Below are 14,661 nucleotides of genomic sequence, written 5' to 3'. Positions count from 1 at the left end.
ACTTGTCTGGTCATCGAGAGGGAGGAGTCCAGGATGAAGCCCAGGTTACGTGCGTGGTCTGTATGTATGGGTGCGGTTCCCAGGGCCGGTGGCCACCATGAGTCGTCCCAGGCGGAGGGGGAAGATCCTAAGATGAGGACTTCCATTTTGTCCGAGTTCAGTTTCAAACGGCTGTTCTTCACCCACTCGGCTACTTCTTTCATTCCTTCGTGTAAGTTGGTTTCGGCGGTGTTTGGGTCTTTGGTGAGGGAGAGGATCAGCTGGGTGTCGTCTGCGTAGGAGATGATGTTGAGGTTGTGTTGGCGTGCGATGGATGCGAGGGGACTCATGTATATGTTGAAGAGGGTGGGACTGAGTGATGATCCTTGTGGTACAGAAAAGGGGGTGGTGATGAACAGAGTGTCTGAATTAAGCAGACCACTCTTACCCAGTCCAAAGATCAGGGCTTGATCCATCACCGTTTTTTAGCTCACTGCACCATCCCAGCTCAGAACCTGGCTACATGCAAATTAGTCTGTTCCTGTCCCAGTGCATGATGGGAACAGGGCAAACCAAACTACCAAGCCAATTCTTATACTGGGAAGGAAACAAGCTTCCGGGGACCGGTTTCTGGCATTTCAGCTGTCGTCGGCCCGGCTTGCTTGAATCCTGATGGTGCAATGAGCAAGGGACTCACATCTGAGTAAACCCTTCCACGCTTATGGTGGACAAAATGATTCAGAAAAGGGGGTGGTGATGAACAGAGTGTCTGAATTAAGCAGACCACTCTTACCCAGTCCAAAGATCAGGGCTTGATCCATCACCGTTTTTTAGCTCACTGCACCATCCCAGCTCAGAACTTGGCTACATGCAAATTAGTCTGTTCCTGTCCCAGTGCATGATGGGAACAGGGCAAACCAAACTACCAAGCCAATTCTTATACTGGGAAGGAAACAAGCTTCCGGGGACCGGTTTCTGGCATTTCAGCCGTCGTCGGCCCGGCTTGCTTGAATCCTGATGGTGCAATGAGCAAGGGACTCACATCTGAGTATACCCTTCCACGCTTATAGTGGACAAAATGATTCAGAAAAGGGGGTGGTGATGAACAGAGTGTCTGAATTAAGCAGACCACTCTTACCCTGTCCAAAGATCAGGGCTTGATCCATCACCGTTTTTTAGCTCACTACACCATCCCAGCTCAGAACTTGGCTACATGCAAATTAGTCTGTTCCTGTCCCAGTGCATGATGGGAACAGGGCAAACCAAACTACCAAGCCAATTCTTATACTGGGAAGGAAACAAGCTTCCGGGGACCGGTTTCTGGCATTTCAGCCGTCGTCGGCCCGGCTTGCTTGAATCCTGATGGTGCAATGAGCAAGGGACTCACATCTGAGTATACCCTTCCACGCTTATGGTGGACAAAATGATTCAGAAAAGGGGGTGGTGATGAACAGAGTGTCTGAATTAAGCAGACCACTCTTACCCAGTCCAAAGATCAGGGCTTGATCCATCACCGTTTTTTAGCTCACTGCACCATCCCAGCTCAGAACTTGGCTACATGCAAATTAGTCTGTTCCTGTCCCAGTGCATAATGGGAACAGGGCAAACCAAACTACCAAGCCAATTCTTATACTGGGAAGGAAACAAGCTTCCGGGGACCGGTTTCTGGCATTTCAGCCGTCGTCGGCCCGGCTTGCTTGAATCCTGATGGTGCAATGAGCAAGGGACTCACATCTGAGTATACCCTTCCACGCTTATGGTGGACAAAATGATTCAGAAAAGGGGGTGGTGATGAACAGAGTGTCTGAATTAAGCAGACCACTCTTACCCAGTCCAATGATCAGGGCTTGATCAATCACCGTTTTTTAGCTCACTGCACCATCCCAGCTCAGAACTTGGCTACATGCAAATTACTCTGTTCCTGTCCCAGTGCATGATGGGAACAGGAGCTGGGCCGACGACGGCTGAAATGCCAGAAACCGGTCCCCGGAAGCTTGTCTCCTTTCTGGTGAAGAATTGGCTTGGTAGTTTGGTCTGCCCTGTTCCCATGATGCACTGGGCCAGGAACAGACTAATTTGCATATAGCCAGGTTCTGAGCTGGGATGAGGCAGTGAGCTAAATAACGGTGATGGATCAAGCCCTGATCTTTGGACTGGGTAAGAGTGGTCTGCCTAATTCAGACACTCTGTTCATCACCACCCCCTTTTCTGAATCGTTTTTGGCCACTATAGGTGTGGCAGGGTATACTCAGACATGAGTCCCTTGCTCACTGCTCCATCAGGATTCAAGCAAGCCGGGCCGACGATGGCTGAAATGCCAGAAACCGGTCCCCGGAAGCTTGTCTCCTTTCTGGTGAAGAATTGGCTTGGTAGTTTGGTCTGCCCTGTTCCCATGATGCACTGGGCCAGGAACAGACTAATTTGCATTTAGCCAGGTTCTGAGCTGGGATGAGGCAGTGAGCTAAATAACGGTGATGGATCAAGCCCTGATCTTTGGACTGGGTAAGAGTGGTCTGCCTAATTCAGACACTCTGTTCATCACCACCCCCTTTTCTGAATCGTTTTTGGCCACTATAGGTGTGGCAGGGTATACTCAGACATGAGTCCCTTGCTCACTGCTCCATCAGGATTCAAGCAAGCCGGGCCGACGACAGCTGAAATGCCAGAAACCGGTCCCCGGAAGCTTGTCTCCTTTCTGGTGAAGAATTGGCTTGGTAGTTTGGTCTGCCCTGTTCCCATGATGCACTGGGCCAGGGACAGACTAATTTGCATATAGCCAGGTTCTGAGCTGGGATGGGGCAGTGAGCTAAATAACGGTGATGGATCAATCCCTGATCTTTGGACTGGGTAAGAGTGGTCTGCTTAATTCAGACACTCTGTTCATCACCACCCCCTTTTCTGAATCTTTTTGGCCACTATAGGTGTGGCAGGGTATACTCAGACATGAGTCCCTTGCTCACTGCTCCATCAGGATTCAAGCAAGTCGGGCCGACGACGGCTGAAATGCCAGAAACCGGTCCCCGGAAGCTTGTCTCCTTTCTGGTGAAGAATTGGCTTGGTAGTTTGGTCTGCCCTGTTCCCATGATGCACTGGGCCAGGGACAGACTAATTTGCATATAGCCAGGTTCTGAGCTGGGATAGGGCAGTGAGCTAAATAACGGTGATGGATCAAGCCCTGATCTTTGGACTGGGTAAGAGTGGTCTGCTTAATTCAGACACTCTGTTCATCACCACCCCCTTTTCTGAATCGTTTTTGGCCACTATAGGTGTGGCAGGGTATACTCAGACATGAGTCCCTTGCTCACTGCTCCATCAGGATTCAAGCAAGCCGGGCCGACGGCGGCTGAAATGCCAGAAACCGGTCCCCGGAAGCTTGTCTCCTTTCTGGTGAAGAATTGGCTTGGTAGTTTGGTCTGCCCTGTTCCCATGATGCACTGGGCCAGGGACAGACTAATTTGCATATAGCCAGGTTCTGAGCTGGGATGGGGCAGTGACCTAAATAACGGTGATGGATCAAGCCCTGATCTTTGGACTGGGTAAGAGTGGTCTGCTTAATTCAGACACTCTGTTCATCACCCCCCCCTTTTCTGGATCCTTGTGGTACGCCGCAGATGACTTCGGTGGCCTCTGATCTAAAAGGGGGGAGGCGGACTCTCTGGGTTCTTCCGGCGAGGAACGAGATGATCCAGTCCAATGCTTTTCCTTGTATTCCGACGTTGCTGAGGCGTTGTATGAGGGTGCTATGATAGACTGTGTCGAAGGCTGCGGAGAGGTCAAGTAAGATGAGGGCAGCTGTTTCTCCGTTGTCCAGTAGAGTTCGAATGTCGTCTGTTGCTGCGATGAGGGCGGTCTCGGGGCTGTGTTTGGCTTGGAAGCCGGACTGTGAGGGGTCGAGGGATTTGTTGGATTCGAGGAAGGCGGTGAGCTGACTGTTGACTGCTTTCTCAATAACTTTGGCAGGGAATGGGAGGAGCGATATGGGGCGGTAGTTCTTAAGTTTAGTGGGGTCTGCTGTAGGTTTCTTCAGAAGGGCGCTGAGTTCGGCGTGCTTCCAGCTTTCCGGGAATGTGGCGGAGTTGAGGGAGCAGTTGATGATGTCTCAGAGATGGGGTGCGATGATGGAGTCTGCTTTGTTGAAAATGTGGTGGGGACATGGGTCGGTTGGTGATCCTGAGTGGATGGAGTTCATCAGGCGGATGGTGTCTTCAGTGGTGATTGGGTTCCAGGTGCAAAGGTTGTTAGGAGGGGGTTTTGGTTCGGAGGTGGGTGGAGTGGACTGGTCTCCGGACTGGTTTTCAAAGCTGTTATGTATGTCGGCGATTTTGTTGTAGAAGAAAGAGGCTAGGGAGTCGCAAAGGTCTTCGGAGGGAGTGATGTCGTTGGTGCCGGCGGTGGGGTTGGTAAATCCTTTGACGATATTGAATAGTTCCTTGCTGTTGTGGGCGTTGTTGTCAAGTTGATCCTTGAATGCTGATTTCTTGGTGGATCGGATCAGTTGGTGGTGTTTGCGGGTGGTGTTCTTGAAGGTGGTCAGGTTGTCAGTGGTTGGGTTTTTTCTCCAGGCTTTCTCGAGGGTGCGACATAACTTTTTGGATTTCTTAAGGTCATCGTTGAACCAGGTGGATTTTTGCTACCTTGCTTGATTTGATGGTTTTTCAAGGGTGCTAGTTTGTCGGCGCTGTGGGTGATCCATTGTGTGAGGTTGGTGGCTGCTTGGTTTGGGTCCGATGATTTGGCAGGAGGGTTTTGGTGAAGCGATGTGAAGAGCTGGTCGGTAGTAATTTTGTTCCAGTTTCTTCGGGGAATAGGTTGTGGGGGGTTGTGGGTCATGGTCTTTTTGTAGTTGAAGTGAACGCAGCTGTGGTCCGTCCAGTGGAGAGCTGTGGTGTGATTGAAGGAGATGTGCTTGCTGGAGGTGAAGATTGGGTCGAGCGTGTGTCCGGCATAGTGGGTGGGGGTATTGACGAGTTGTTCGAGTCCGAGGTTGGCCAGGTTGTCCAGCAGGGTGGTGGTGTTGCAGTCGCTTTTCTTTTCCAGGTGGTAGTTGAGGTCTCCCAGTAGAATGTTGTCCTCGGAGGGGAGGGCGTGTGGGCTGATGAAGTCAGTGATGTCTTCGCTGAATTGTGTGCGGGGTCCTGGTGGTCTGTAGATGAGGGTGCCTCTGAGTGTGGTCTTGGGGTCGGTGTGGATCTGGAAGTGAAGGTGTTCGGCAGTAGAGAGGTAGTCGTCGGAACTGGTCGTGATGCGGATGGAGTTCTTATGGACGATGGCGATGCCTCCTGCTGTTTGGTTGGTGCGGTCTTTTCGGATGATCTAGTAGCCGTCCGGGATGGCTATGGCGATGTCGGGTGCTGATGAGGCGTTCATCCAGGTTTCTGTAAGGAAGGCGACATCCGGCGATGTAGTGTCGAGTAGGTTCCAGAGTTCAATGGCGTGTCTGTGGACCGAGAGGGTGTTGAGCAGGATGCACTTTAGGTGGTTAGTGTCGGAGCTCTGATTGGAGTCTGTGGATTTGGTGTGGGTCCTGATGCAGTCGAATTTGCAGGAGTGGCAGGTGAAGGGTCCATGGGTGTGTCCTGGGGCGGCTTGGTAGCAGTTTGGTGGGCGGCCGGGGTTAAGGGCTGAGAGGGTTGCGGCGTCGTATGTTATGCGGGCGGAGTGGATTATGCGGGGACCAGGGGGTCTGGCGCTGGGCGCGGTCCAGGCACGGACGGGCGTAGACGGGCTTACCTTTGACGTGCCTTCGGCGCGCATTGGGCGCGATCGCTGCGCGTGAACGCTGCGCGCAAAAGCATCTGTCATAAGTGGATAATGGAGTGGGGAGGGGCGAGGGAGGAGCAGCTGGGAGGCGGGAGCGGGGTGGAGAGCTGGGCTGGGAGGCACAACAACAAACAACAAAATGGCAGCAAGCCAAGAGCCTACCACGACTATATTGGGGCACAACCTGAATAATGGCTAGGAAATGGGCAATGGCACCAGCACAATCAGGCACAAATCGATTAAACAGGCAAAGGCAGCAGAACGCAATTGATTATTAATTAAAGCGCACTTTGGCAGTATAGCGCTATGATAAATTACTTCAGCAATATAGCGCTATGATAAAATTTAATCAGCAATCAGGCACAAATGAAACCAGTAGCAATGCGAGCTAAGCGCTGTTGATTTCACAAGCAAAGAGCAAAGATCAATCTGGCAGTATAGCGCTACGATACCAGATTCCAGGTCAGAGCAGGGAGCAGCGTGGGGAGCGACCGCTTCTGAGGAGCTCAGGACGGTCTCAAGCCACCCTGCATGGCTTTTCCTGTCCTTGTAAATACGGCCCCTTTACACGCAGCACTTTGCATGAAAGGGGCGTTCCATGGGTGTTGCTGTGGGTGTTCCCACGCAACACCCATGGAACCAGACACATTTCCAGATTTACGAGAAATCGTAAACCTGGAATTGCGTCAGATTACTACGCCACCCTAGGGGTGGCGAAGCCAGGCGTCATGAGGAGAAATGTTTTAATTTCTAATTTTTTCCTCTTTCAATGCGTGCTGCATTCTACAGCACACATTGAAAGAGGGAAATGCCTGTAACACCTTCCTGCACAAAAACAATCTCTCCATGACGCAGGCTTCCTTGCACCATGGTTCAAGGGTGCCTGAGCCGGCGCATGGCAGCTGTTTGTGCGCCAGCGCAGGGGAGAGCACAGGAATGCAATATATCATTGTAGATATGTCGCATCCCTGTGCTCTGAAAGTGCTGCAGCGTGGCGCAGGAAAAGGGTTTGCGGTGCCACGCTGCAGCACTTTTTTGTAGATCTGCTCTCAGAGTTTGGTGGACCGAGCTAACTCAGTTGGTTTGGCGGTGGACTATACCTCCACCATCCCAAGGGACCACTGTTTACCAAATTTAGAGTTGTCTGCCGGCCCTGCCGAATTCTCATGGCAGTTCATGTCAATGTAGGAAAAGTCTGCCGGATGATACTGTCAACCATGATGGCCGACCGTCACAATTTATTAAAGATTTTTGGTTTTCTTCTAAAGTGGAAGTTTGTTTTTGAAAAATAAAAGAAACTACGTTTTCTCCCGGAGAGTGGGGCATAATTTAGTTTTTTTCTTCTCCCTTACCTCCAGGTTTTTCCCAGTGGGGACGACCAGGGGAAAAAACATCTTTACACTGTTCACCCAAATAGGTTGGATGTTGCAAATTCCTTTCTTCGATGGCCCCTACTTTGTCACGCGAGTTGAGGAATTATTCTTTCAATGGAGTCAACGGAGGCTCCGCCAACAGATTACATATGGTCCACCGACTCTAAATGAGGCAGGAGTACTGTCATTTTGGCGAGCAGGGTACCCTGCCGCTTTTTACAGTGAAGTGCCATCTGCCAAACTCTAAATCAGACACTTTGGGCCCCATTAGGATGGCGGGCGGATTGCCCCCGCCAGGCTGGCGGTAGCCACCGCCAGCCTGGCGGGGGCAATCCGCCCGCCATCCTCACCTAAATGACCCCCCGCCATATTAGTATGGGGGGGACCGCGGCGGACAGAAAGACCGTCCGCCGCTTTTACACCCCAGTCGTCTTGCGTCCGGGGCGGAAAAGGTCTAATATAGTGGCGGTGTCTAATAGACACCGCCAGCCATAATAGCATGGACTTGTTTAGATGCCTTTCCGTGGCAGGCACCGTGCGGTGCCTGCCGCTTTGTTTATGCAAATGCATACGTGCATTTTTAGCATTGTGACGGGTGGTGCTGAGAGCATCACCCGCCACAATGCTAAAAATGCAGGATGCGCCCGCCACAGTGGTGGGCGCATCCTAATACCCCCCACGGGACCCCCGACCTTATGGCGGGCGGTCCCAATAACCGATAGGTTGGCGGGCGGACTAAGTCCGCCCACCATCCTAATGACCCCCTTTGTATTTGTATGGTCCAATTGACCCATATAAACTTTCAGTGCCTCAGGGTGCAGGGACAACTGTGCATAGTTTCGGTGCTCTGCATAAAGACTCGCTTAGCACAACCAACTTAGTACATTAAAATATTTAAAAATGTTAGGTTAAGCCCTGTTCACATATTTGTAAATTCATTTCTATTTCCTGGATTGAAATACACTTGAGCAAGGTCTTTTTTTCACAGACCATTCATACTGTGACACGTGTTTCGTCTGGTTGGAGCCTTTCTCAAGGATCCTCTAGTTTTCTCATGGAACGCCTTCGTGTCTTCATGACTTTCAAATCTTACTGCTGTTTATTGCAGTGTGGACTGTCTGGACATTTTCCCCCTGCATGAGGGTGGGGGGGGCTGCCTTATTGATAACCAGGAGACCCAAGGACTCCAAGCCCTGGATCCAGGAGGCGATGTTACTGCTCACCGAAGAGGTAGCCATGGCCTTCTGCCGTACAGAAGGGGAAGCAAACAGAGGCAAGACGGTAAAAAGTAACACTTAAAGTACACTGAGTGGAAGGTTAGGCGGGGCGAGAGCCCGATTTGTTGTTGAGGCAGAAAGTTTTCGAATTATTTTGTGGCTGAAATTTGCCATGGACGACCAAAGACAAGATGATACGAAGATCTCAGATGAAGAACGAGAGCCCTGAAAAACATACATTTTCCTTAATTATTTAATCCTCTAGACAATCAATGCCCTGTTAACACTGGTACCCGCCCACTGGCAGCGGATCAGCTTTATCCAATCAGGAAGAGGATGCAGGTTGCCAGTAACGTTGTTGTTTGCCAACAGATACTCATCAATGGAACTGCCCTCGCGCGCCAGCTGGTATTAATTTTTATATGGGATCAGATGTTTTGATGCATTCTGAGTCAACAAGCACATCTACTTGTGCTCATTTAAATTCAAGTGGTTTGCAAGCCTTTTCTTCACAGTAACAGTTTGGTATCCAGATGAGAGTGTTATGTCTTCAACTTCAGACCTATGACTTCATACTCTGAAAATATTGAACTAATGAGGAACGTACATATCAACACAAAGAGTGATAGGTAGAAATAAAAGCAAGATAACTGGTTATAATACATGGGATTCTGTAAGCCCTGTACATTCGCCTGTCTCGAATTTCTTAATAATCGGTGACTTGTGACTAAAGAAAAGATGTCAGACCTCGACTATTACATTTTACATAATTACAGTCGGGTCCGACATCACAATACCTGCTGACTAACCCCCAGATTCATCAATGTCCCGATTTGCGAGTCCTTAATAGCGATTATTAAGGAATCGCTATTAAAGACTCGCAAAACGGGATTCATGTAGAAATCGCACAATTAAATGCGATTTCTACTGCTTCCTTATTTGCGATTCGCTAATTGCTAATAGCAATTAGCGAATCGCAAATAAGGAAGCGATTTCAAGGGTGCCAGGGTGTCCAAAGGACACCCTGTAGCACCCCGAAACGCAAATGTACACAGGTGTGGCACACACACATGTCCAAAGGACATGTGTGTGTGTAACATACAACTTAGAAAAATGCACTAAAGTGCATTTTTCTAAGTTTTCGCTATTTACCACGAAGTTACACTTCGCGGTAAATAGCAGCCCCATATTGCGAATTCGCAATTTTGAAAAGGTTAATGAATAGCATTTAAGGAATCTCTAATTGAGATTCCTTAAATGCGATTCTTCGCAATTAAGCGATTTCTGTAATTGCGATTTTTGCATTTGGGATGATGAATCCCAAATGCAAAAATAGCGCTCGCAAAGGGCCGGATTCTCAGAATCTGGCCCTTTGCGAGCCGATTTTACATTGATGAACCTGGCCGATAGCCTGCAGCCTAGGTGAAAGGCATGTCAGGTCACAAAGCATAATTGAAGCAGCTGTTTTCTTCTGCTCTGTTATAATAGCTTACGATGAAAAGCAGAGAGAATTGGTTTACTTTCGGCTCTCTTTAGATAGAGAAAAGCTAGAATCTTTCTGCACGTTTCTACACATTCCTAGCGACTTTTTTTTTTCTAAATTGACTCATATTGAACTGTTTCCAATATCTACAACAAATATCAAACAAGTTTTGATGTGTTTGATTTTACACTAGAGGTTTTATTTGTATTCTTAATGTTTGCAAACATGCTCGATGTTTCATATGAAAGAGCTTCATACCAAGGTTTTAAGTGGTATGTGGGAAAAGGGATTGTGTGACCATGCAATATTTGGGTCAAAGTACCCTCTGGCGCACATGATAAGGATTTTGCAAGTCACCGCAGAGATCTATAACCTTATAAAGGTACTCGACCTTTGGCCTCGTTCCTCTGTATGGTTATGAAAATCCTCAGTGACTTGCAATATCTTGATAATGTGCGGCAGAGGGTACTTAGCGCCAGATGTACGTCCCTTTTTTGAATTTTTTGCAAAATAGGTCGGCCCCATGTACAAACCCTATTTTGCAGGTCGGTAACCTATTACAGACTCTCAAAATACGGTTTACGACTCGCTATTAGGAAGGGGTGTGCCAAGGTGTCCCTTCCTAACAGCGAGTCGCACTTCAATGTAAGATTGTTTTGTAACCGCAATTGTGGTCGCAAAACACTTGCAGTTTACCACTTACTTCAAGCAGGTGGTAAGCCACTCGCAAACGGACCACTTCCCCTTTGTGAATATTTGCGAAAATATTTTTTAAGAGCAGGCACTGGTTCCACGGATCACTGCCCACCCTTCAAAAATGAAACAGAAACGTTTGATTTTTCTTTTTTTAAATGCATCCCATTTTCCATTAAGGAAAACGAGCTGCATTTAAAAGATAAAACTGCTTTATTTAAAAAGCAGTCATAGACATGGCGGTCTGCTGGCCCCAGCAGGCCACCATTCCTGGGAGTGCTAGCCATTTCCAATGGGGTCGCGAATTGCACCTGACTCATGAATATTAATGAGGCAGGCTATTTGCGACCCCAATAGGAATTGCAAACAGTGTCTGAGACACTGTTGTAAATTCCATTTTGCGACTCGCCAAACGACACAATTTGCGACTTGCAAATTGCAAGAGTTGTACATCTGGCCCTTTGTGCATTATATAATCCCACTGGGCCGCCGGCCACTTTAGCGTCTAGCCCAGCGTCTGCAGGGCACTAAAAGGAAAGGGGATTTTCTGTTGTCATTGTTAATCCCTTTCGCTGATATGACTGGCTCAGTTGTGAAGGCTTTGGGTTGGCAATCGAGGAACATTGTGATGCAGCTGAGTTTGTTGGAGCCGATTGCACCACACATCTCTTTATTATTCATTAGTAACCCTACATTAAAAGCAATGTGAGTAGGGGAAAGACAACTATCAGTGTCCCAGCATTGCAGAAAACCCCAAACCAAACAGGGGTTGCATTGATCCTCCCCTGAGGTGACAATTAAAAAAGCTTTGATTAATAACACTTTGAGATGGCCAAGAAACCGACCCGGTGTATGTGCGCTATATAAATGCTAGTAACATAACATATACCACTTGCAGCACTCAGACATGTTTGACACAGAAGATTACTCAGACAAGTTCTCCTTCAGAAATGTAGCGTATTGTGCAAATGATTTGAGAGATGTGGGTCTCCAGCAAAAGGATGTTCAGTCCAAGGGGACCACAACAGTAGTTTCCCCTTCTTCTATGGAGGCGGGGGCGGTTCCTAGCGATACAAACAGAGACCATTGATAATTTCTATTTATTGCTCTAAATCATTCAAAAGAAAGTCATTGCCTTTTAAATAGTGCTAATATATTAAAAAATATTTGGAGAATTTGATCACTTGTTTAGGATTACGTCTAAAAACACAGAAACAGTTGAGTTTGTAAATTAAGATGTGGGTCTTCAACATAAAGCCACCTGTGTCATGTGAACCGAGCCTCGTCTCCTATCACAGACATTCGACAAAACAGAATCTATCGTGAGTTGGCATAAAGGTGGCACACCCACACATGGTTGGATGCCCAACAATATTAAGAACAGATTCTAGTCGGAGGGTTTGAGAATCAAAGATTGATCATGACAGCGGCGGCTCTAGGCTCATGGCAGCCCTGGGCAGGGAGCGCAGGTAGGGGACCCCGGAAGAGGGGGTTTGGGCGGGGTGGAGCCCCCCGGAGCTCAGGAAGGTGTTTTAATAAAATGTCCAGAAAAGGCGATAGATGACCAGTACCTGCGGCTGCTCTTACCCTTCCGAATTCGTCTCAGAACGATAAAATTTAGGAGAAGGAGCCAGATTGCTCCTTCCTTTGACGCTACGAAAGCCTGCTGAGCCGCCTTTCTCTTTCGTTTCGAATAACCAGATTCGTGGGATGTATGACGGTACAACGCATACCGTTTCAACGCGTGCTTTTACAACGCGTCTTTAACAACGCAAGTCGTTACCACGACTTGCATTGAGGGGACGCAGATAGTGAATAGTATAATTTACTATTCTTACACCAGTTCCCGTGGATAGCAGGGAAGGTGTTGGAATAGTAAATATACTATTCTTTATCCTTTAGCGCCCTCCAGCACAAGTCGTGGTTACGACTTGCGTTGTAAAGCACTGCGGGGTAACATCCGCGTTGAAAAGGATTTTCCCCGGGAAAAAAAGAAGCCAATCAGGAACCAGGAGGAACGCAGGCGCGGAGGCCAGTGAAGAGGGGGGGTCAGGGTATTTGGAAGTGGAACAGAGCCGGAGGCCGCCAAATCCCTGCCAGCGGCCGCCACGCAAATATGTATCCATTGTCAGAAGATTATTATATTAAGGATATATATTGGTGTGGCGGCCCCTGGGGTTTGGAGGCCCTGTGCAGGTGCACAGCTTGCACATGCCTAAGGCCGCCCCTGATCATGAGTCCTTAAAGGTAAACCCTAGGGGAAATGTTTGGCCATTCAATGATTACTGCCATTTTTAACTGCAAGGGGGAGTCTTGACTCTGATTGAACCCTCTTGAGTGGACACTGCACGATTAATTAGATTTAATCCTAGAACTATAAATACTGAGGGTAACGCTATCACAGGTGATCTCGAAAAGGATAGGGCATGAATGTGAAAGTCGATTTATAGTAACGCACCCAGGAGTACAGTCAATGACAAGGACCAAGGGAGAGAATGCGGCTGCAGCTATAGTCTCGGCACCCATTACACCAGCCCTGAATGAATGACGCGTAATAACGACATTGACCATATCCAAAATTGTCCTAGAATATAGGAGGCTTTTATTGATGATTCTGGATTTTTAGAACTATTAAATTTCGCAAACCTTGTCAGTCTATAGGATACCGGGCACACAAATGAGGGAGTTCTCAATGAAAATGGAATTTCTGAAATGGACCGAGTAAACCTTGAGTACGGAGAGTTAAAAGTGGTTAAATCAGCCATGTTTCAGTTGCCTCCCCTCTAATAACCTATAGATTGGAATTCTCTGCAGAAGTTGGCTTAGTGTTTAAAGCCACTGGATAAACTGCAGAGAGCAAGAAGTATGAATTTATTATGCACAATGCCTACTTACTTCCACATAAAATACAGGAGAGGCAACTACAAAAGAGCCTATGGATTTTCTGCCTCAATTACACATCAATCTTGAATTATATTTTATTGAGCATTGAGAACAAAGGTTTGTTTCATGTAATATGTGACTCACTGTAAGGGATTTCTGACTCAAAATGTATTGGGTGGTCTTGTAAGATGGGGACTGGTGTGCTGAGTTACAACTTATTATCAATGCAATTAAGTTATGCAATGGTGTTTTTCTGAAGAGCAACCTGCATGTCCGACTGATGTCTCTCCCGGTGGCACAAATAATGTCCTAGGACACATTTTGATTAGGAGTCCTGGTTTCATTTAATTGATTACTTTAAAGTTGGCACTTGTTTTCTTAGTGGTCATTTGCTATTGTACTGTGCTCTAGCTCTCAACGTTGAATCTAATAGGAAATGGTTTGTTATTGACTGAGAACGAGCAAACAGATATTGAAAAGGGAATTAGATGGTCCGCCCGCTTACCGGAGAAGGTGTATTTGTGAATAAAGGGTTCAGTTTATAAATTGATAGAACTTTTAGATTCTAAAAACAAACTTTATGGAAAAAGCCATCCTAATCGATCTGGAGGATTTGATTTCAGCAAAACCCTTAATTCCAGTGATACAAACAGGATGTAATGAGGGTGTGTGCACCGCTGACAGCGTAACTTCTCTATTTTGTTAGACCCTGACTGCCCATTAGCGGAAGCTGCATTGGTTCTTTGTCGACAGTGCGATTTTCGTTAAGGGAGATAGATCTATCCTCTAAAAAAATGGATGAACCCAGGCATTTATTTGTCATTGCTGGAGCGAGGATACGCACAACATCCGGAGACCTGGGCACAGATCCATGTGGATGGACGTGGGATCCTCACGAATGAAAGTAAGACGCCAATGGATTTCAGCAAGGACGTCCTCTTACCGCCTGTTTATTTAGCCTCTACATGCCAGGTTCAGAACCACATTTGAGATCTTACAGATGGTAACCCCACAGTTAGGAGGTATACATATCTGTCTCTTAGTGCTACAGTTAGGGCAATTGTTTAATGATGAATACCAGGACAACAAAGGTCATGACATTGGAGAGGGCTAGTGACTAATCACTCGCATGTGAATGAGCTTAATCTGGAAGCCATCTATGAGCACAAGTATCTGACTTTGACAGTATCTTAAATTGATAAACTCAAATTCGGTATCAAACTGTGAGAAATAATTGAGGATTTTCTCGCTTAATGTCCACATGTTACGGAGG

The 14,661-nt window shown here is 47.5% G+C and overlaps 1 protein-coding gene across 1 annotated transcript in view; it reads right to left on the bottom strand.

Moving 5' to 3' along the window:
- Positions 1 to 14,661, bottom strand: part of LOC144762975 (exostosin-1a-like) — a 1,123,714-nt gene that overhangs the window by 131,450 nt on the left and 977,603 nt on the right. The gene's annotated exons all lie outside the window — the stretch shown is intronic.

Source organism: Lissotriton helveticus, chromosome 6 (assembly GCF_964261635.1).
Source record: "Lissotriton helveticus chromosome 6, aLisHel1.1, whole genome shotgun sequence".
Taxonomy (NCBI): Eukaryota; Metazoa; Chordata; class Amphibia; order Caudata; family Salamandridae; genus Lissotriton; species Lissotriton helveticus.
This window is presented reverse-complemented; position numbering and strand designations above follow the sequence as displayed.